At 45.8% G+C, this 21,685-nt stretch overlaps 1 long non-coding RNA gene across 1 annotated transcript in view; it reads left to right on the top strand.

Moving 5' to 3' along the window:
* LOC140404274 (uncharacterized) overlaps positions 1-20,634 on the top strand; it is a 30,909-nt gene extending 10,275 nt beyond the window's left edge. The window contains exons 2-3 of the long non-coding RNA XR_011938478.1: positions 16,959-17,120; positions 20,439-20,634. This is a non-coding gene — a long non-coding RNA (uncharacterized lncRNA). The remainder of the gene's footprint in view (positions 1-16,958; positions 17,121-20,438) is intronic.
* The last annotated feature ends 1,051 nt before the right edge of the window (positions 20,635-21,685 follow it).

Below are 21,685 nucleotides of genomic sequence, written 5' to 3'. Positions count from 1 at the left end.
CCACGTTGGATTTGGTTTTGGGTAATGAACCAGGCCAGGTGTTGGATTTGGAGGTGGGAGAGCACTTTGGGGACAGTGACCACAATTCGGTGACGTTTACGTTAATGATGGAAAGGGATAAGTATACACCGCAGGGCAAGAGTTATAGCTGGGGGAAGGGCAATTATGATGCCATTAGACGTGACTTGGGGGGGATAAGGTGGAGAAGTAGGCTGCAAGTGTTGGGCACACTGGATAAGTGGGGCTTGTTCAAGGATCAGCTACTGCGTGTTCTTGATAAGTATGTACCGGTCAGACAGGGAGGAAGGCGTCGAGCGAGGGAACCGTGGTTTACCAGGGAAGTGGAATCTCTTGTTAAGAGGAAGAAGGAGGCCTATGTGAAGATGAAGTGTGAAGTTTCGGTTGGGGCGATGGATAGTTACAAGGTAGCGAGGAAGGATCTAAAGAGAGAGCTAAGACGAGCAAGGAGGGGACATGAGAAGTATTTGGCAGGAAGGATCAAGGAAAACCCAAAAGCTTTCTATAGGTATGTCAGGAATAAGCGAATGACTAGGGAAAGAGTAGGACCAGTCAAGGACAGGGATGGGAAATTGTGTGTGGAGTCTGAAGAGATAGGCGAGATACTAAATGAATATTTTTCGTCAGTATTCACTCAGGAAAAAGATAATGTTGTGGAGGAGAATGCTGAGCCCCAGGCTAATAGAATAGATGGCATTGAGGTACGTAGGGAAGAGGTGTTGGCAATTCTGGACAGGCTGAAAATAGATAAGTCCCCGGGACCTGATGGGATTTATCCTAGGATTCTATGGGAGGCCAGGGAAGAGATTGCTGGACCTTTGGCTTTGATTTTTATGTCATCATTGGCTACAGGAATAGTGCCAGAGGACTGGAGGACAGCAAATGTGGTCCCTTTGTTCAAAAAGGGGAGCAGAGACAACCCCGGCAACTATAGACCGGTGAGCCTCACGTCTGTAGTGGGTAAAGTCTTGGAGGGGATTATAAGGGACAAGATTTATAATCATCTAGATAGGAATGATATGATCAGGGATAGTCAGCATGGCTTTGTGAAGGGTAGGTCATGCCTCACAAACCTTATTGAGTTCTTTGAGAAGGTGACTGAACAGGTAGACGAGGGTAGAGCAGTTGATGTGGTGTATATGGATTTCAGCAAAGCGTTTGATAAGGTTCCCCACGGTAGGCTATTGCAAAAAATACGGAGGCTGGGGATTGAGGGTGATTTAGAGATGTGGATCAGAAATTGGCTAGCTGAAAGAAGACAGAGGGTGGTGGTTGATGGGAAATGTTCAGAATGGAGTACAGTCACAAGTGGAGTACCACAAGGATCTGTTCTGGGGCCGTTGCTGTTTGTCATTTTTATCAATGACCTAGAGGAAGGCACAGAAGGGTGGGTGAGTAAATTTGCAGATGATACTAAAGTCGGTGGTGTTGTCGATAGTGTGGAAGGATGTAGCAGGTTACAGAGGGATATAGATAAGCTGCAGAGCTGGGCTGAGAGGTGGCAAATGGAGTTTAATGTAGAGAAGTGTGAGGTGATTCACTTTGGAAGGAATAACAGGAATGCGGAATATTTGGCTAATGGTAAAGTTCTTGAAAGTGTGGCTGAGCAGAGGGATCTAGGTGTCCATGTACATAGATCCCTGAAAGTTGCCACCCAGGTTGATAGGGTTGTGAAGAAGGCCTATGGAGTGTTGGCCTTTATTGGTAGAGGGATTGAGTTCCGGAGTCAGGAGGTCATGTTGCAGCTGTACAGAACTCTGGTCCGGCCGCATTTGGAGTATTGCGTACAGTTCTGGTCACCGCATTATAGGAAGGACGTGGAGGCTTTGGAGCGGATGCAGAGGAGATTTACCAGGATGTTGCCTGGTATGGAGGGAAAATCTTATGAGGAAAGGCTGACGGACTTGAGGTTGTTTTCGTTGGAGAGAAGAAGGTTAAGAGGAGACTTAATAGAGGCATACAAAATGATCAGGGGGTTGGATAGGGTGGACAGTGAGAGCCTTCTCCCGCGGATGGATATGGCTGGCACGAGGGGACATAACTTTAAACTGAGGGGTAATAGATATAGGACAGAGGTCAGAGGTAGGTTCTTTACGCAAAGAGTAGTGAGGCCGTGGAATGCCCTACCTGCTACAGTAGTGAACTCGCCAACATTGAGGGCATTTAAAAGTTTATTGGATAAACATATGGATGATAATGGCATAGTGTAGGTTAGATGGCTTTTGTTTCGGTGCAACATTGTGGGCCGAAGGGCCTGTACTGCGCTGTATTGTTCTATGTTCTATGTTCTATGCACTGCCATGTCCATTCTGATTTTGTGCGCTGAGCTTTTGGTATCTGGGCTGAAATCTATCCCAGATAGCGTGCATGGAGAGCTCCTTTGTCTGACTCTTTTACCACATACGGAGTGAGTTCCGTTAGTCTCAGCCTGGTTTTTAGTGGGTTAGCTGTGGGGACAGACGTATCGGACTGACCAATGCAGCGGACGGGATTGGAAACATGGAATCCGACCTCCAGGGGAACATTCAACCAAAGTTGGACACCCTAGTGGGAACTGCAGGGAAGACCCTCCGTGCTGATGTATAAGACATGGCTTTAGCTCCAGCTTTGGGTCGGACTTTCATCCCCGGGGATGGGGAATGGGTGTCGGGAAATTTCCCAGCTCAGCCAGCCCACCTCGGGAGAAAACGGCAGCAAACGCTGGACCTTTGTTCTGGGGGGGATGCCGGTGTTAGCTTGAATCGAGCCCATCGCCCCTGGAACAGTTTGGGTTGCCAAGTGCCCAAGCTGGCTGATTATGAGGCCCACCTCAGTGCTCTGGGATTTCGTCCCAAGTACAAACCAACATTACAGTATACAGCCCTCACCCCTCCCACACCCACACAAGCCCATACCCCATGCATGCCAGTTCATGCCACCCACCCAAACCCCATGTCCCCTCATACCTTCCAGGCTTAGCTATACCTCTCGATCCACCGCAATGGAATCTCATGCTCTCCATGCCAACCTGTGGCAATCCCTTGCTCATTTGCCCAGTATATATCTGTGCAGAACCACTGAATCGTCTAGTAACAACAGCATGTGTGAAAAAAGCTTAAAAACACAGTAATTCATTCATACCGGGCAGCACGGTAGCATGGTGGTTAGCATAATTGCTTCACAGCTCCAGGGTCCCAGGTTCGATTCCCGGCTTGGGTCACTGTCTGTGCGGAGTCTGCACATTCTCCCCGTGTGTGCGTGGGTTTCCTCCGGGTGCTCCGGTTTCCTCCCACAGTCCAAAGATGTGCAAAGGTGGATTGGCCATGATAAATTGCCCTTAGTGTCTAAAATTGCCCTTAGTGTTGTGTGCGGTTACTGGGTTATGGGGATAGGGTGGAGGTGTTGGCTTGGGTAGGGTGCTCTTTCAAAGAGCCGGTGCAGACCCGATGGGCCGAATGGCCTCCTTTTGCCCTGCAAATTCTATGATAATGATAAAAAAAATGCTTTTGCAAAATCCCTAAACAGGTGCCTCTCATCCAGTCCATTTAAAGTAACAATAGCAGAAACTGCAAACACTTGAATCCTCTTTATCTTGTATAAGTAAATGTTTTGCAATTGGCAGCTTGGGTGGCTTGCGTGCAGCCCAGAATAATGCCAACAGAGCATTTGATTCCCGTCCTGTCTGAGGTGAAATGAAAATGAAATGAAAATCGCTCATTGTCACGAGTAGGCTTCAATGAAGTTACTGTGAAAAGCCCCTAAACGCCACATTCCGGCGCCTGTTCGGGGAGGCTGGTACGGGAATCGGAACGCGCTGCTGGCCTGCCTTGGTCTGCTTTAAAAGCCAGCGATTTAGCCCAGTGTGCTAAACCAGCCCCATGACCAACCCCAGTGGCCTTGGGGCCTGCCTCCTCACCCTGAAGCTGATTGTGGAAGGCATTGGCAAACCATCATTGACAAAAGCTGCCAAGAACAAAAACATCTCAGGATGAAGCGGCGGCAGAGATTCAGCCAAGGACCTGCCTTCAGGCTCAACACGAATGGAGCATTGTTATTATCTTCTACACCTCCTGTTGCGTTGGGAAAGTGGGCAGCATACTCTAAAGACCCCTCTCACCCAGCTTCTTCCATCGGGCAGGAGATACAGAAGTCTGAGAACACGCACGAACAGACTCAAAAACAGCTTCTTCCCCACTGTCACCAGACTCCTAAACGACCCTCTTATGGACTGACCTGATTAATACTACAGTCCTGGATGCTTCACCTGATGCCGGTGTCTATGTATTTACATTGTGGACCTTGTGTTGCCCGATTACGTATTTTTATTTTATATTATTTTCTTTTTAAAAAATATATTTTATTAAAGTTTTCAAACAGAATTTTTCCATTTTACAAATCAACATAAAAACAGTACAGTAACTGATAAATAACATTATTTAAATAATATGGTGAACTAACAAAGTAACAAAAAATAGTGCTCCCCACCCCCCCCCCCCCCCCCCCCCCCCCACCTCCCCTCCCCTGGGCTGCTGCTGCTGTCGATCTATTTTCCCTTAACGTTCCGCGAGATAGTCGAGGAACGGTTGCCACCGCCTGGAGAACCCCTGAACCGATCCTCTCAGCGCAAACTTCATCCGTTCAAGTTTTATGAACCCTGCCATATCGTTTATCCAGGCCTCCACGCCGGGGGGTTTCGCTTCCTTCCACATGAGTAAGATCCTTCGCCGGGCTACCAGGGACGCAAAGGCCAGAATATCGTCCTCTTTCGCCTCCTGCACTCCCGGCTCTTCCGCTACCCCAAATATAGCTAACCCCAGCCTGGCTTGACCCGGACCTTCACCACCTTTGAAATCACTCTTGCCACTCCCCTCCAGTACTCATCCAGTGCCGGACACGACCAGAACATATGTGTGTGGTTCGCCGGGCTTCCCAAGCACCTCCTGCACTTGTCCTCCGTTCCGAAGAACCTGCTCAGCCTCGCTCCCGTCATGTGTGCTCTGTGTAGAACCTTAAATTGTATCAGGCTAAGCCTGGCACACGAGGACGAGGAATTTACTTAGGGCATCAGCCCACAGCCCCTCCTCAATCTCCTCCCCCAGCTCTTCTTCCCATTTTCCCTTCAGCTCCTCTACCAGCGCCTCACCCTCTCATCTCCTGATATATTTTGGACACTTTGCCCTCCCTGACCCATATCCCCGAAATCACTCTATCCTGGATCCCCTGTGTCGGGAGCAGCGGAAATTCCCTCACCTGTTGCCTCGTAAACGCCCTCACTTGCATATATCTAAAGATATTCCCCGGGGGCAACTCATACTTTTCCTCCAGCGCTCCCAGGCTCGCAAACGTCCCGTCTATAAACAAATCTCTCAGTTTCCTAATTCCTGCTCGTTGCCAAGTCTGGAACCCTCCGTCCATCCTTCCTGGGACAAACCTATGGTTATTCCTGATCGGGGACCACACCGAGGCACCCGTCACCCCCCTGCGTCGCCTCCACTGCCCCCAGATCCTTAAGGTTGCCACCACCACTGGGTTTGTGGTATACCTTTTCGGGGAGAGCGGCAGCGGCGCCGTCACCAGCGCCTTTAGGCTCGTTCCTTTACAGGACGCCATCTCCAGCCTCTTCCACGTCGCCCCCTCTCCCTCCCTCATCCACTTACAAACCATCGCCACATTGGCGGCCCAGTAATAATCGTCCAGATTCGGCAACGCCAGTCCCCCTCTGTCCCTGCTGCGCTGCAGGAACCCCCTCCTTACCCTCGGGGTCTTCCCTGCTCACACAAAGCTCATAATGCTCCTGTCTATTTTCTTGAAAAAGGCCTTTGTGATCAGAATGGGGAGACATTGAAACACAAAAAGAAACCTTGGGAGGACCATCACCTCGACCGCCTGCACTCTGCCCGCCAATGAGAGCGGCAGCATATCCCACCTCTTGAAATCCTCCTCCATCTGCTCCACCAGCCGCGTCAGATTAAGTCTGTGTAGAGTTCCCCAGCTCCTGGCTACCTGGATCCCCAAATATCGGAAGCTCCTTTCCACTCCCCTTAACGGCAGGGCTTCTATCCCTCTTCCCTGGTCCCCAGGGTGTATTACAAAAAGCTCGCTCTTCCCCATATTTAGCTTGTATCCCGAAAAATCGCCAAACTCCCTCAATATCTGCATAACTTCTGTCATCCCCTCTACAGGGTCCGCAACATATAGCAGTAAGTCATCTGCGTAGAGTGACACTCGGTGTTCCTCTCCCCCTCTAACCACCCCCTCCATTTCTTAGAGTCTCTCAACGCTATGGCCAGTGGTTCAATTGCCAACGCGAACAGTAATGGGGACAGGGGGCACCCCTGCCTTGTTCCCCTGTGTAGCCGAAAATACTCCGATCTTTGCCGGTTTGTGACTACACTTGCCACTGGGGCCCCATATAGGAGTCTGACCCATCTGACAAACCCCTCCCTGAACCCAAACCTCCTCAACACCTCCCATAAATACTCCCACTCTACCCTATCGAATGCCTTCTCCGCATCCATCGCTACCACTATCTCTGCCTCCCCCTCCGTTGGGGGCATCATTATCACCCCCAGCAGCCGTCGAACGTTGACATTCAGTTGTCTCCCCTTTACAAACCCTGTCTGGTCTTCATGCACCACCCCCGGGACACAATCCTCGATGCCAGCACTTTTGCCAGCAGCTTGGCGTCTACATTTAGGAGTGAGATAGGCCTGTATGACCCGCATTGAAGCGGATCTTTATCCTGCTTCAGGATTAGTGATATCGTCGCCTCCGACATTGTCGGGGGTAGAGTCCCCCCTTCTCTGGCCTCGTTAAAGGTTCTCGCCAGCAGCGGGGCCAACAGGTCCACATATTTCCTGTAGAATTCCACCGGGAACCCGTCTGGTCCCGGGGCCTTCCATGCTTGCATGTTCTCCAGTCCTTTAGTCACCTCGTCCACCTCAATTGGCCCCCCCAGGCCTGCCACCTCCTGCTCCTCCACCCTCGGGAACCTTAGTTGGTCCAGAAAATGTTGCATTCCTTCTTTTCCCTCCGGAGGTTGGGACTTATATAGCCTCTCATAGAAGGTCTTAAACACCTCATTTACCTTCCCTGCTCTCTGCTCCGTAGTTCCCGTTTCATCCCTAACTCCTCCAATCTCTCTCGCCGCTGTCCTCTTGCGAAGTTGGTGGGCCAGCAGCCAGCTCGCCTTTTCCCCATACTCATATCTCATCCCCTGTGCCTTCCTCCACTGTGCCTCTGCCTTTCCTGTGGTCAGCAGGTCAAACTCCGTCTGAAGTCTTCGCCTCTCTCTATATAGTCCTTCGTCCGGGGCCTCCGCATATCTTTTATCCACCCTCAAAATCTCCCCCACTAATCTCTCCCTTTCTTTGCCCTCTTGTTTCTCTTTGTGAGCTCTAATGGAGATCAACTCTCCCTAACAACCGCCTTCAGCACTTCCCATACTACCCCCACCTGGACCTCGCCATCGTCATTGACCTCCAGATATCTCTCAATACATCCCCGCACCCTTCCACAGACCCCCTCATCCTCCAATAGTCCCACATCCAGTCGCCAGAGTGGGCGCTGCTCCCTCTCCTCTCCTAATTCCAGATCCACCCAGTGCGGGGCATGGTCTGAAACGGCTATGGCCGAGTACTCCGTTCCTGCCACCTTCGAGATCAGTGCCCTACTCAGAACAAAGAAATCTATTCGGGAGTATACCTTGTGGACATGGGAGAAAAAGGAGAACTCTTTGGCCAACGGCCTAGCAAATCTCCACGGATCCACTCCCCCCATTTGTTCCATAAACCCCCTAAGCACCTTGGCCGCTGCCGGCCTTCTTCCGGTCCTGGATCTAGACCGGTCTAGCCCTGGATCCAGCACAGTATTGAAGTCCCCCCCCATTACCAGGCTTCCCACCTCCAGGTCTGGGATACGTCCCAGCATCCGTTTCATAAATCCCGCGTCATCCCAGTTCGGGGCATATACATTTACCAGCACGACCTCCTTTCCCTGCAATCTACCACTCACCATCACATATCTACCCCCGTTGTCCACCACTATATTCTTAGCCTCGAACGACACCCGTTTCCCCACCAGTATCGCCACCCCCCTATTTTCTGCATCCAACCCTGAGTGGAACACCTGTCCCACCCATCCTTTCCTTAACCAACCTGATCCGCCACCTTCAGATGCGTCTCCTGAAGCATGACTACATCCGCCTTCAGTCTTTTGAAGTGCGCGAACACCCGGGCCCTCTTAATCGGCCCATTCAGGCCTCTCACATTCCACGTGATCAGCCGCCCCCCTATCCCCGCCGACTAGCCATCCCCTATTCTGGGCCAGCTCCCTGTCCGGGTCCCGTGCACCCACCCATCCCCCAGGCGGCGCCTTCCCGTCCCGACCACCTCTTCTCTTGCCAGCTCTCCCTTGCACTCAGCAGCAGCAACCCAGTTGATCCCCCCCCTCCCCCCGCTAGATCCCCATCTAGCATGGTTACTCCCCCCATGATGCTTCCGAAAGTCAACTAACTCTAACTGACCCCGGCTTCCCCCGTTCTCTCTTTGACTCCCCTGTGGGGCTCTCTTCCTTCCTGTGCCTATCTTCCCGCCATCATCTCTATAGCGCGGAAAAAACTCCTTTCCTATCGGCCCCGCCCCCATGCGCAGCTCCCTCATTCCCCATCCCCCCTCTCAGTCCCTTTTTCCACCGGCGCCCACATTTCTCCGTGTCCCCCCATCTAGAGGAGAGAGATTCCCCATCTATCGTTTCAATATTATAAACCTCCCATTCCCCAATTTACACTTCTGTACCACAACCTCGTTGTTTCCCCCCCAACATCAGTCTCTCAGTTCTAGTCCAGTTTCTCTTCTTGGATGAAGGTCCATGCCTCATCCGCCGTTTCGAAGTAATAGTGCTTGCCCTGGTGCGTGACCCACAATCGCGCCGGCTGCAGCATCCCAAATTTTATTTTCTTCCTGTGGAGCACCGTCTTGGCCCGATTGAAGCTCGCCCTCCTTCTCGCCACCTCCGCACTCCAGTCCTGATACACTCGTATCACCGCATTCTCCCACCTACTACTCCGCCAGCTCAAAACAGCCTTTCTGTCCGTGAAGCGGTGAAATCTCACCATGATCGCCCTTGGTCTTCTCACAAGGACCCGGTGAGCTCCTTCCACCTCCAGGGGGCCCGTTGGGGCCTCAGCTCCCATTAGTGTGTGGAGCATCGCGCTCACATAAGCCCCAACGTCAGCTCCCTCTGTTCCTTCGGGGAGACCTAGAATCCGTAGGTTCTTCCTCCTCGAGCTGTTCTCCAGGGCTTCCAGCCTTTTGATACACCTCTTATGTAGCGCCTCATGCGTCTCCATTTTTACCACCAGGCCCTGTATCTCATCCTCATTTTCGGCTGCCTTTGCCTTCACTCCACGGAGCTCTATCGCCTGGACCTTTTGTGTTTCCTTCAGTCCATCGATTGCCAATAACATCGGCGCCAGCACCTCCTTCTTTAGTTCCTCCACACACCGTCGGAGGAATTCCTGCTGGTCCGGCCCCTGTCCGTCCGCCGTCATCTTGCTTCTTCCTTCTGGGTTTGGTCTGAAAAAATTTCCGTTGGGGCTCCCGAAAAGAGCCCAAAAGTCCGTTAGAACGGGAGGTGCCGAAACGTGCGGCTTAGCAGCGCATCGCCGCAACCGGAACATTTTATATTATTTTCAAGTACTAAATGATCAGTGTCAGCTGCCCACAGAAGAATACTTTTCACTGTACCTCGGTACATGTGACAATAAACAAACAAAATTATCAGTTTCCCCTTTGGGATTTTGAGAGGAGTTAAGATACACCAGCATCTGCTGACCAGTCTCACTGGGAATCACTCAATGGCAGTGTCCTTTACAATGTTCTACATCTGAAATATGTCCTTGAGTAATAGCAACCGAGAAACATACAATATTTGATCAGGTTGTGACCATCCAAGTTCAGAACCAACACAATTGAAGCAGGTTACAGACAACGGCATTGTAAATGTGGATTGTGATTCTGATGTATAAATATCCTTTTCAAATGTGTTTATAATCGCATTGAAGTATCAAGCAGAGGAGGTTTGCAAGAGCTTTTAATATGCTGCTACAATGCTGCCATGGCAACAGTTTCAGCACTGGGTTCATAACCGTGACAGTTTGATAAAAAGCAAGTCTTGCTCCATAAATTCTGCCACTTCCAACGATGTTTTGGTTCCTCGTTTTTATTTTGTTGTGTTCACCATTATGAGGAATGAAGGTGTTGCATACCAGAAGACATAAGAGCAGAATTAGGCCATTCAGCCCATCGGGTCTGCTCTGCCATTCGATCATGGCTGATATGTTTCTCATCCCCCATTCTCCTGCCTTCTCCCCATAACCCTTGATCCCCTTATTAATCAAGAACCTATCTATCTCTGTTAAAGACCCTCAGTGATTTGGCCTCCACAGCCTTCTGCGGCAAAGAGTTCCACAGGTTCACCACCCTCTGGCTGAAGAAATTCCTCCTCGTCTCAGTTTTAAAGATCGTCCCTTAGTCTGAGATGGTGACCTCTGCTTCTAGTCTCTCCTACTAGTGGAAACATCCTCTCCACGTCCACTCTATCCAGGCCTCGCAGTATCTTGTACATTTCAATAAAATCCCCCCTCATCCTTTGTTAGAAATCTTTAATTTGAAGGGATCTTAACTTGCCAAACTACGCCAAGTTGGGGGAAGCAAAGTCCTGGCGCAATACAATAAGTTGAATGATTTATAATATTTTGGGACTACGCCAAGTTTTGGATTCCTAGTATTATTCGACTGTGTAAAGTTGAAGGAATTTATATTATTTCTACTTTTTGGTTACCAGTAGCACTTTGCGAATACTGGGACTCAGCAGAAATTTACGTTAAAACTTCTCAGGTGCCAGTAAGAATTGTTTTATTTGTAGTTGCTTGATTACACTTTGTAAGTCATTTAAAAGGCAATTCGTAGACAATTCGAAGCTTTCAGAGAATTACAGACATTATCTTTCTTTGCTTAGGCAGACAGCTCGAAAGTAACTTTTAAAAGGTCAAAGTCTGGCAATGAAACATGAAGAGAGAGAGAGAGAGCTAAACTTCAGCTAAACTCAAAGTCAAAAGTACACTACATCACTGACACAGACTAACAAACTAACAGAAAGACAACACAAAGACAAAACTGACTAAACTAACAGAAACACTACAAAACAACACTAACAGAATACAACACACACAACACAAAGACACTAAAATGGCGGGCGGAAACTTTTCAGTTATACACTTTCATGTCTGTCTTAAGTCATCTAATCACACGCCGATATAATCCTAATTGGTTTGGGTTAGACTCAAACACATTTGATTTGATGGCAAGCCGTCCATCTTCAATGTGCAACATTAGCTTTTAATTGTTTCATGTCTGCATGTTATGGAATGTGATATTCTGACCAACAAAAACTGGTCTTCTGCTGACTTAGCTGTTATCTGCATTGTGAACAATGGTGCCTTCATGTTGCTGTGGTATTCAGTCCTTGTCCTTGACAATTAGCACAAGCAGTGTCAAATTGTCTTGCAACTGTGCTGTTTTAATGTCACACTGACTTTGAAAATATGCATTTGCCAGAACAACGGACCTCAGTAAAAGTGAATTATGCTGTATAAATGGGTATTTAAAACTGGGGCTTAATATTTATGCTTAAACAGCTACCTTTTACCTATGCTAGTTGTATTCGAAATACCTGGCTTCTACAGTTGGCCCTTTGATAAATCGAAAAATTAATTGAGATATATCACCATAAGATAAAAGACATCATTAATGCGATAGGATAGGTAAAAGCGCAAAGAATAACTCATTCATATTGTCACTACAGTTTTAAACAATAGAATGGACACTTAACATTGCAACAGGCATTTCAAAATAATTATTGTAATTAATAAATTAATCAAATTTGATCACATTGGTATGTTATGTAAATGATGAATACAGCTACACAGGAGAATAGGATTATTCTTATTCTGGACATTCCAGTGTGTCCAAACCACCCGCAAATTTTATCCCAGAGAGAGGGAAATTGGGGTGGATCAAGTTTTTTGATTTCTTTTTGGATATGTAATGCCAAATCTTTAACTTCTTTAGAGTTATCGGGAATGAAAGTGCAACACTCTGCACCAATCAGGGCGCAGGTGCCACCTTTTTCAGCTAGCACATAGTCAAGTGTCATTCAATTTTGTAATACTACGGTTAACATTTTACAGATCTTAACATTGATATACTGATTGAAAATTGATATCATTTTAAAAAATATATATATTTCATTCAAGATTTTTGGCCAAACATAACAGTACGTAGTGTTTCTTTTACACAACAATAAAGCAATATAAATAACAGTGGCCAGTTTTAATATCATGGTTACATAATTCAGCAATAAACAATTAATAATAACTTCATGTATACAAATAAAATGATTATACAATAAAAGTTGAACATATGATCTAGTGATAAATGGTAAAATGATTATCAAAATTAACATCCTCTGGATTATACACAAAAGCTTGTTGAAGGTGTTAATTTTCTTACAGAGACAAAAAGAGGCGTATAGCTTGGAATGATGCCATCCGCATCTTTAAACTTTTTTTTTGTCACTCAAATGGACTGGGAGTAAAAGTTGGATTGCTGCCAAATTCCCGTTATCAATGTCTTTGAACGATCTGTTCTTTTGGCTTTTAATCAAAGTTGTTGGTTTTTTTATTTAAAAAACCAACTTCCACATTGTTTGAAGTTTTAATTTCCAGACTAATTTTAAACATTTATTTTAAAATATCAAATACAATAACTTATTAAATATTTAACTGAACCAATCTTGTGCTGTATCTTGATTTTCTGTAGATGAATTTGTTGATTCTGTTAAAGGAAACACAGCTAACAAGATATGTTAATTTCTTTAAATTAATAAAGCAACGTTCAGAATAATGACATTTTTCTTAAGTTGACAGTTCTTGGCAACTTTTTAGCGATACATTGAGGTTTCTTTAGTTGCTTTGATGGCAGCCATTCTGTTCTGAGTAAGTTCCCTTTTTCCTTTGGAAATTTCCTGTCCCAAGTAAACATCTTCTTTCTGGCCAATTTGTGCTTTGTGAAAGCTAGCTTTGTGACTGTTAGTACTGAGGTGGTTCAAGACCACCTGTAAGTCTTTGTCATGATCATCTTTATTGATGGAGGTTATCAGAACATCATCTTCATATTGGATAATGGTGGAAGGCCGAACAGGCAGTTGCCTGAGATGATTCTGTAAAGCCATGTGGTAAACAGTTGGGCTATTATGATACTGTTGTTGATTAACTGTAAAAGCAAACCATGTTGCTTTTGTAGTTGCTTAGCCAGTGGTGCTGACCAGAAGCCATACTGGGTGTGTCTTGTTGGTACGTGTTACATGGTTGACCACGAGGTGGAAATGTATTGTAGTGAACATTGTCTACTTCATTATCATCTCTCGAATCCATCCGTTGCTTTTGATAGCATTTTGCCATCCAGTGTCCTACTCTACCACAGAAAAGACATTGTGGTATTTTCTTACATGATTTTAATGGAGCAAGGGTACATGTTTGCTCTGGCACTGGTGGTGAAATTGTAGTTACTGCTGATATTCCTGCAGGTGCTGCAACAGCCGCCGCTGGAGCAGCAGGTAACATGGGCTGGATTTGAGCAATAGGCTGCATTTGAGCAGCTGCAGTGTTAAAAGTTGCCTGATTGTGCAAACCACGATCTATCTGAATGCATCGGTCAACTATGTCTCGGTATGTGCCAGCTGTGGCCCAAGCTGGTAAAACCAAATTCAAGGCAGTAGAAACTTCAGGTTTAACACCGGCTATAAAAGCCGTTTTTAATGGACTTAAAGTGCTTGCATCCCATGTGTCATTTTCCTGGTCGAGTGTCATCCCTGAATATTCCATCCAAGTATGTAAAAATCTTTCCTCAAAATCCTGAACATCTTCATTATTTTTTTGAATGCAAGATGTGATCTTAGACCAATTTGTCCACGGGGGGCGAAATTTTAATAGCCAATTCTTGACTGCTAGCCAACCAGCTTCTAAATTTTGCAAATCATCTCCAAGGGCAACTTCTACTTCATTTCTAAGGGTTGAAATTACACGAGTACCTAGCATGATAGTCAGAATTTGTACTCCATCAAATGGGTGTAGACTGTAAATGGATTGTAATCTGCGAATTCCATCCCATGTGGTCATACCACCCTTTTTAGGGTGTGGAAGATCTTTGGACCATTCATCAATTTTTGAAGGATCAATTTGTTCATGAACATAAATGGTCAAATATGTTTCTAGTGATAGTTTCACCATCTTCTTCTATTTTTTTGCTTCCAACTCTAACCCGTTTGCGTTTTAAAGGGGCTAGTCGAATTACTTTAGTATTTTGTATTGTAGGAAAACTATCTTCGTCTGATTCATCTGACAAAGGAACTAATTTATTTTTAACAATTGATCTCGGCTGTGCAATTGCCGATTGTGCCACTAGGTGGGGTGCTTGGGCTGCTTTCTGAGTTTGTTCAATTTTCTGCACAGAAAGCCTGTTTGTCAAAGAATTGCAGTGTTCAGTTACGTTGTTTATATCCCTTTCTAAAACACATCTTTCTTTCATTAACTTGCAATTTTCAAGTTCAATTTGCTCAGTTTTTAATTGCAATTGTCGGTATTTTGACTCCACTTCAAAAACTTGATTTTGGAATTCTGTTATTTGAAAAGATAACTGCTGGGGTTCAGAGGTTTTGTTTTGCAAATCTGTCTCAAGTTTGGATTTTGCATCTCGCAATTCTGTTTTAATTTCATCATAATGCTCAAGTTTGGATTTTGCAACTTGCAAATCTGTTTTAATTTCATCATAATGCTCAAGTTTGGATTTTGCACCTTGCAAATTTTCAAGAACTGCACTTAGTTGGTCTTTAGTGGACTGAAGCGGATGATCACTTTTATTTTTAATAATGATCTCTTGCTGACTGTGTATCTGTCCCGTAATTACCAGGGATCATTTTACACGTTCTGCACCATGTAATCGTGTGCATTTTCCCCATGCTCTCTTGATATTATTGAAGGACCACTGTCCTCTGGGGATATCATACTTTGATTCAAATTTTTTTGAGGTTTCACATAGGTCAAATTGTCTACGAGTGAAAGATCTACAATCCCCCAACATACCTTCAACAGAAACATCTGGTATTCCAGCACCCCCCCTTGGATGTAGTGGGGAGTAATTTTCTGTCTGCTAAAGGCTCTGAATCTACACTTTGATTTGGATCAGCCATAAATTTTCTTGATCGCTGACTGCTGTGACTATTTTTTCAGTCCCGTTTTATTTTAGTTACTGCAGTGACTAATCTTCCAGTCACGTCTACGTTAGTCTGACCGACTGGCACTTGATTTATTTAACACAGTCTATAAAAAATGTTCTTTTCAAGGGTCGAAGTACTGATTGATGTGGCTTTAAGACTTTAAATGGGTGAAAAAGATATTTCTTACCCTAGTCTAGACGTGGGTTCCGGCTGTCTTCTGGGCCTCCTCCGATTATCTCCGAAGTTTCCCGAAGGTTCCGGACCTCCTCCGATTATCTTCGAAGCTTTCCGTCGTCACCTGGGCCTCCGAAGGTCGTCCTCAGTACTTCCCCCAGCTGACTGGCTCGCCAATTGTTAGAATCTTTAATTTGAAGGGATCTTAACTTGCCGAACTACGCCAAGTTGGGGGAAGCAAAGTCCTGGCGCAATACGATAAGTTGAATGATTTATAATATTTTGGGACTACGCCAAGTTTTGGATTCCTAGTATTATTCGACGGTGTAAAGTTGAAGGAATTTATATTATTTCTACTTTTCGGTTAGCAGTAGCACTTTGCGAATACTGGGACTCAGCAGAAATTTACGTTAAAACTTCTCAGGTGCCAGTAAGAATTGTTTTATTTGTAGTTCCTTGATTACACTTTGTAAGTCATTTAAGAGGCAATTCATAGACAATTCAAAGCTTTCAGAGAATTACAGATATTATCTTTTTACTTAGGCAGACAGCTCGAAAGTAACTTTTAAAAGGTCAAAGTCAGGCAATGAAACATGAAGAGAGAGAGAGAGAGAGACCTAATCTTCAGCTAAACTCAAACTCAAAGTCAAAAGTACACTAACAGACTGACACAGACTAACAAACTAACAGAAAGACAACACAAAGACAAAACTGACTAAACTAACAGAAACACTACAAAACAACACTAACAGAACACAACACACACAACACAACACAAAGACACTAAAATGGCGGGCGGAAACTTTTCAGTTATACACTTTCATGTCTGTCTTAAGTCATCTAATCACACCCCGATATAATCCTAATTGGTTTGGGTTAGACTCAAACACATTTGATTTGATGGCAAGCCGTCCATCTTCAATGTGCAACATTAGCTTTTAATTGTTTCATGTCTGCATGTTATGGAATGTGATATTCTGACCAACAAAAACTGGTCTTCTGCTGACTTAGCTGTTATCTGCATTGTGAACAATGGTGCCTTCATGTTGCTGTGGTATTCAGTCCTTGTCCTTGACAATTAGCACAAGCAGTGTCAAATTGTCTTGCAACTGTGCTGTTTTAATGTCACACTGACTTTGAAAATATGCAATTGCCAGAACAACGGACCTCAGTAAAAGTGAATTATGCTGTATAAATGGGTATTTAAAACTGGGGCTTAATATTTATGCTTAAACAGCTATCTTTTACCTATACTAGTTGCATTCGAAATACCTGGCTTCTACATCCTTCTAAACGGCAACTAGTATCCGTTCTCCCCACCTTTTCCCCAAAGCTTTGCAATTTGTTCCTCTTCAGGTTACAATCCAATTCTCTTGCATCTACTGAATGAATTCATTCTGCTTGTGTACTCTTTCCCCATTTTCCTGCGAATGTTTTTTCTCTTTCTACAGCGCTGAGGTCCCAGGTTCGATCCCGGCTCTGGGTCACTGTCCGTGTGGAGTTTGGACATTCTCCCCGTGTCTGCATGGATCTCACCCCCACAACCCAAAGATGTGCAGGTTGGGTGGACTGGCCACGCTAAATTGCCTCTTAATTGGAAAGAAATGAATCGGGTACTCTAAATTTATTTTAAACATTTTTATTCTCTTTTTAGCTTGTATCCTGTTCCTGTATGAAGGCTATGTTTGAATCTGTTTCCATCAGGCAATACTTTTCGAATCCGAATCAATATTTTGCTGATCATCTCCAGGGTTGTGTCCCCTGGTTTTCTCCAGGAAAATGCAGAGTGATTCGCGCCCGCTTTCTCGCAGGCGTGGAAACATAGCCCCATTTTCACAGAGTTCCGCCCGCTCTTCCCAGCAGACAGATGAATAATGAGACATATGAATTTTGATGGCCGTACGCCCCATCAGCTGGTGGATTGGATTAACAGTCCCTCCGGCTGTTCGTAACACGTAAAGCACCGACTTTTCAACCAGCCTTTGATTGCGGAACTCAGAACATTTTTCAAAAACCTTTCCCAATTAAGGGGCAATTGAGCGTGGTCAACCCACCCACCCTGCACATCTTTGGGTTGTGGGGGTGAAACCCACGCAGACACGGGGAGAATGTGCAAACTCCACACGGACAGTGACCCGGGGCCGGGATCGAACCCGTGAGGCAGCCGTGCTAACCACTGCGCCACCGTGCCGTCCAGAACTCAGGACATAGTGTCCAACATTAGATGTGGCTCCGTGGTTGGACAACACTTATTAACCAATCTTGACTGTGCTAAGAATTAGACTGAAAACCGATTTAAGATGGTCAGGCGAGCTTGCAGTCTGTGGCTCACTTACACATGCTCAAAGCTACAATATATTCACACATAGGGCCCTGCCCTTTGAAGACAGGAAAAACATGTTCATTCAAGTGGCCACTTGGTCTCTGGCCCATCCTCAGGCGGTTGAGGGTTATCCAGATTTTTTGCGGAAGGTTGGAACTTGGGGCCTTCACCACTCGTGTCAGTTTCCAGGTTGATGATTGCAATTAACCAGGAGGAGAGCCACCGAGAGGTGGGGCGATCATCAGTTTGCCGGGTGTGGAGTCTGCTCCTGTGGAGACAGTGGGATTTCAGATGAATGGGTGGGATTTTGTTTTGAGGTCTTATGTCAATGGGAGTGCTTTGCCAGCCGTCAACCGGTGGCATTCTTTGAGGAGCATCAGGACCCTCAATGGGCGTTAGCGCAAGAAGCCAATGGAGCTATGTTGTTGTCCACATCCCAGAAATTATTCTGGAAATCTACCATGTTTGGGCGGCAACCCCTGAGCCAGGTTGAGCATAAAATTACAAATTGCTTTTGTGGAGGCCTAAACTCATAAAGCCATAAGGCATAGGAGCAGAAGTAGGCCATTCGGCCCATCGGGTCTGCTCCGCTATTCATAGTATAGAATCAGAGAATCTACAGTGCAGAAGGAGGCCATTCAGCCCATTGGGTCTGCTCTGCCATTTAATGAGTTCACGACTGTTCTGATGTGATAATCCTCAACTCCACTTTTCCCAACTTTCCCTTAAAAATCTGTCTATCTCTAATATATGGAGAAACACCCCTGGAGAATTTCTCAGTGAACCTTTTTAATTATAAATGTTTTTTTATTGGATTTTTGAACAAGTATATTTACCGTTATGTACACAGGATAAAATATATGTGTATATATATATAGAGAAGAGCACACATAAAAAAATAAAATAAAATAACTGGTATTACGCACTAGCTCAACAACAGCAACTCTGTACAATTGACAATATTATTTTTAACACTTAAATAGGCATCTGTTTGTGTGCGGGTGGGGGGAGGGGGTAGATGTACATTTGGGTGCCGGGGAAACAATTACAGGGGGCAATACGCGAATGGATCTGGTGTTGATGTTGTCACTTGCTTCTCCCGGATGGATTTCGCTGTCGTTTTTGTACCGCGTTCACCTCCGCTCCAGCCGGTCGTCCCGTCTTTCCCCCATATTTTCCTTGCACTCTGTTCCTGTAGATGCCAAGTTTGTTGACATTTCCCGTGCCCTCCTTCCGGCTATCATTCCCTTGCCTCCTCCATCTTTTTGTTCCCCTCTATTGTTCCCTGTCTCCTCCCTCTTTCCCCCCCCCCCCCTTCTGTCCCCTTCCCCCTCTCCTGTGGTTAACTCAACATAAATCTGAGATGATTGGATTGGATTGGATTTGTTTATTGTCACGTGTACTGAGGTACAGTGAAAAGTATTTTTCTGCGAGCAGCTCAACAGATCATTAAGTACATGAAAAGAAAAGGAAATAAAAGAAAATACATAATAGGGCAACGCAAGGTACACATTGTAACTAGATAAACACCGGCATTGGGTGAAGCATACAGGAGTGTAGTATTAATCAGGTCAGTCCATAAGAGGGTTGTTTAGGAGTCTGGTAACAGTGGGGAAGAAGCTGTTTTTGAATCAGTTTGTGCGTGTTCTCAGACTTTTGCATCTCCTGTGCGATGGAAGAAGTTGGAAGAGTGAGTAAGCCGTGTGGGAAGAGTCTTTGATTATGTTGCCCGCTTTCCCCAGGCAGCGGGAGGTGTAGATGGAGTCAATGGATGGGAGGCAGGTTTGTGTGATGGACTGGGAATGAGCCAATAACTATTTAGATCCATTAGGCCGAATAAATGAACAAGTCAGACTACGCACAGCTCTATAATGCCTGGTCCATATGTCCCCTATAATTATACAACCACAGGTTTCAAATTGTTTTGGGGTCTTGTGGTGCAGTGGGTAGAGCCCCTACCTCACAACCAGCCTCTTGTCTCACTTCAGGGCTTGGGGGGTATGGAAGGTGCGTTTTGTAACACAGCCAAGCAGGTTGATTATTAACTTGTAAATCCTTCCTTCCGATATGCCTCTGGCAGGTAGCAGGAACGGTGGAGTGTCCTGGTCAGCCATCCGTGACAGAGTGTCGCCCCTCAACTTAGGGAGGACTAGCCATGGAACCAAACAGAAGCGTATGATTTGCTTGCCTCATGCATTGCTAGTGGGAGAGAAATGAAGGCGGCACCCCAAATTAATTCAGGAGGACTGACAAATGTCCTGGGATGATTTCGAGGAAGAAGGCGTTTCAATAAACACTTCAGTTGTCAAATGGTTAGCATCAAATCCACGGGCCAGTCTTTGGGTTGGGCAGCACAGAACATGAAGGTTTTTAATGAGGAAGCATAGGCACTCATTCCTGCGCAGATTTGAGGAATAATTGAACTTTGCGATGACGGTAATGACATTTCTGGGAGTTAATTGGCTTGAGTGTAGTATTTTGTTGATGCTCCATTAACACACTCTTGAGTTGTCCAGAAATTCAACCATTAATAACGTGAACGGAAGTATATGGTACACTAATGATTCCTGGGCTGAAAATGTCTTCGCTTTCTCTGCCGTTCCCACAGGCGATTCCACCGCTGAATAATTGATCTACTGAATGATCTACTGAATAATTGAGAGCTGAATCAACGCCCTTTGCTGCTTCTTGCATGTCACAGTGTGTGAAAAAGCCAAGAATGTTTTCTTCATCCTCTTTCACTCTTCTTTAGCTTTATGATCGAGCTCGTTAAAGTGGCGAGACTGCTGACTCCTTCATAACGTTTGAATAAATCAGATTTGTTTTTTGCTGCCTGGGATTCTAGTGTTTTTTTATATTCTAGTGGTTTTAAAAAAAATGTTAATGTTGACACAGTCCCAGAGGACCATAGGCTGCTCTCCCATTTGAGAGAGAAGGAGAGGGAGAGAGAGCTGACTGGTGGCGGTTTAACCCGAGGATCACCACACCTCAGGCGAGGGGCAAGGTTGAGAAGGCAGGGTCTTCATGGACTGGTACAGGAATTGAACTCTTGTTGCTAACATCACTCCGCATCATGAACGAGCCGACTGAGGCCCCCCTTTAGATGGGATGGGGGTGGCTTGAGAAATGCTCTGGAGGCTTCCAGTAGTAACAAAGGGGTATAATAACAAAAGGCAAAGGCTGGTAATTATGCAGGCACTGATCAAAATAGGATGGGCCTTGTCTCTTCGGCTCCCGGGCCCACACTGCCCGGGTCCTTGCTCCATTTAGCATCTTTAATCCAGCTTAGTTTGCTGCGAAAGACACTCTCGTAACTTCTCAGGATGGAAGGGTGGGTTCGTAAGTTTGCCGATGACACGAAGGTTGGTGGAGTTGTAGATAGTGTTGAGGGTTGTTGCAGGTTACAACAGGACATTGACAGGATGCAGAGCTGGGCTGAGAAGTGGCAGATGGAGTTCAACCTTGAAAATGTGAAGTGATTCATTTTGGAAGGTCGAATTTGAATGCTGAATACAGGGTTAAAGGCAGGATTCTTGGAAGTGTGGAGGAACAGAGGGATCTTGGGGTACACGTACATAGATCCCTCAAAGTTGCCACCCAGGTTGATGGGGTTGTTAAGAAGGCGTATGGTGCGTTGGCTTTCATTAACAGGGGGATTGAGTTTAAGAGCCGCGAGGTTTTGCTTCAGCTTTATAAAACTCTAGTTATACCACACTTGGAATATTGTGTCCAGTTCTGGTCGCCTCATTATAGGAAGGATGTGGATGCTTTGGAGAGGGTACAGAGGAGATTTACCAGGATGCTGCCTGGACTGGAGGGCATGTCTTATGAAGAAAGGTTGAGGGAGCTAGGGCT

This window comes from Scyliorhinus torazame, chromosome 30 (assembly GCF_047496885.1).
Source record: "Scyliorhinus torazame isolate Kashiwa2021f chromosome 30, sScyTor2.1, whole genome shotgun sequence".
NCBI lineage: Eukaryota > Metazoa > Chordata > Chondrichthyes > Carcharhiniformes > Scyliorhinidae > Scyliorhinus > Scyliorhinus torazame.
The sequence above is the reverse complement of the archived record's forward strand: the minus strand, read 5'-3'. Positions and strand labels throughout refer to the sequence as shown.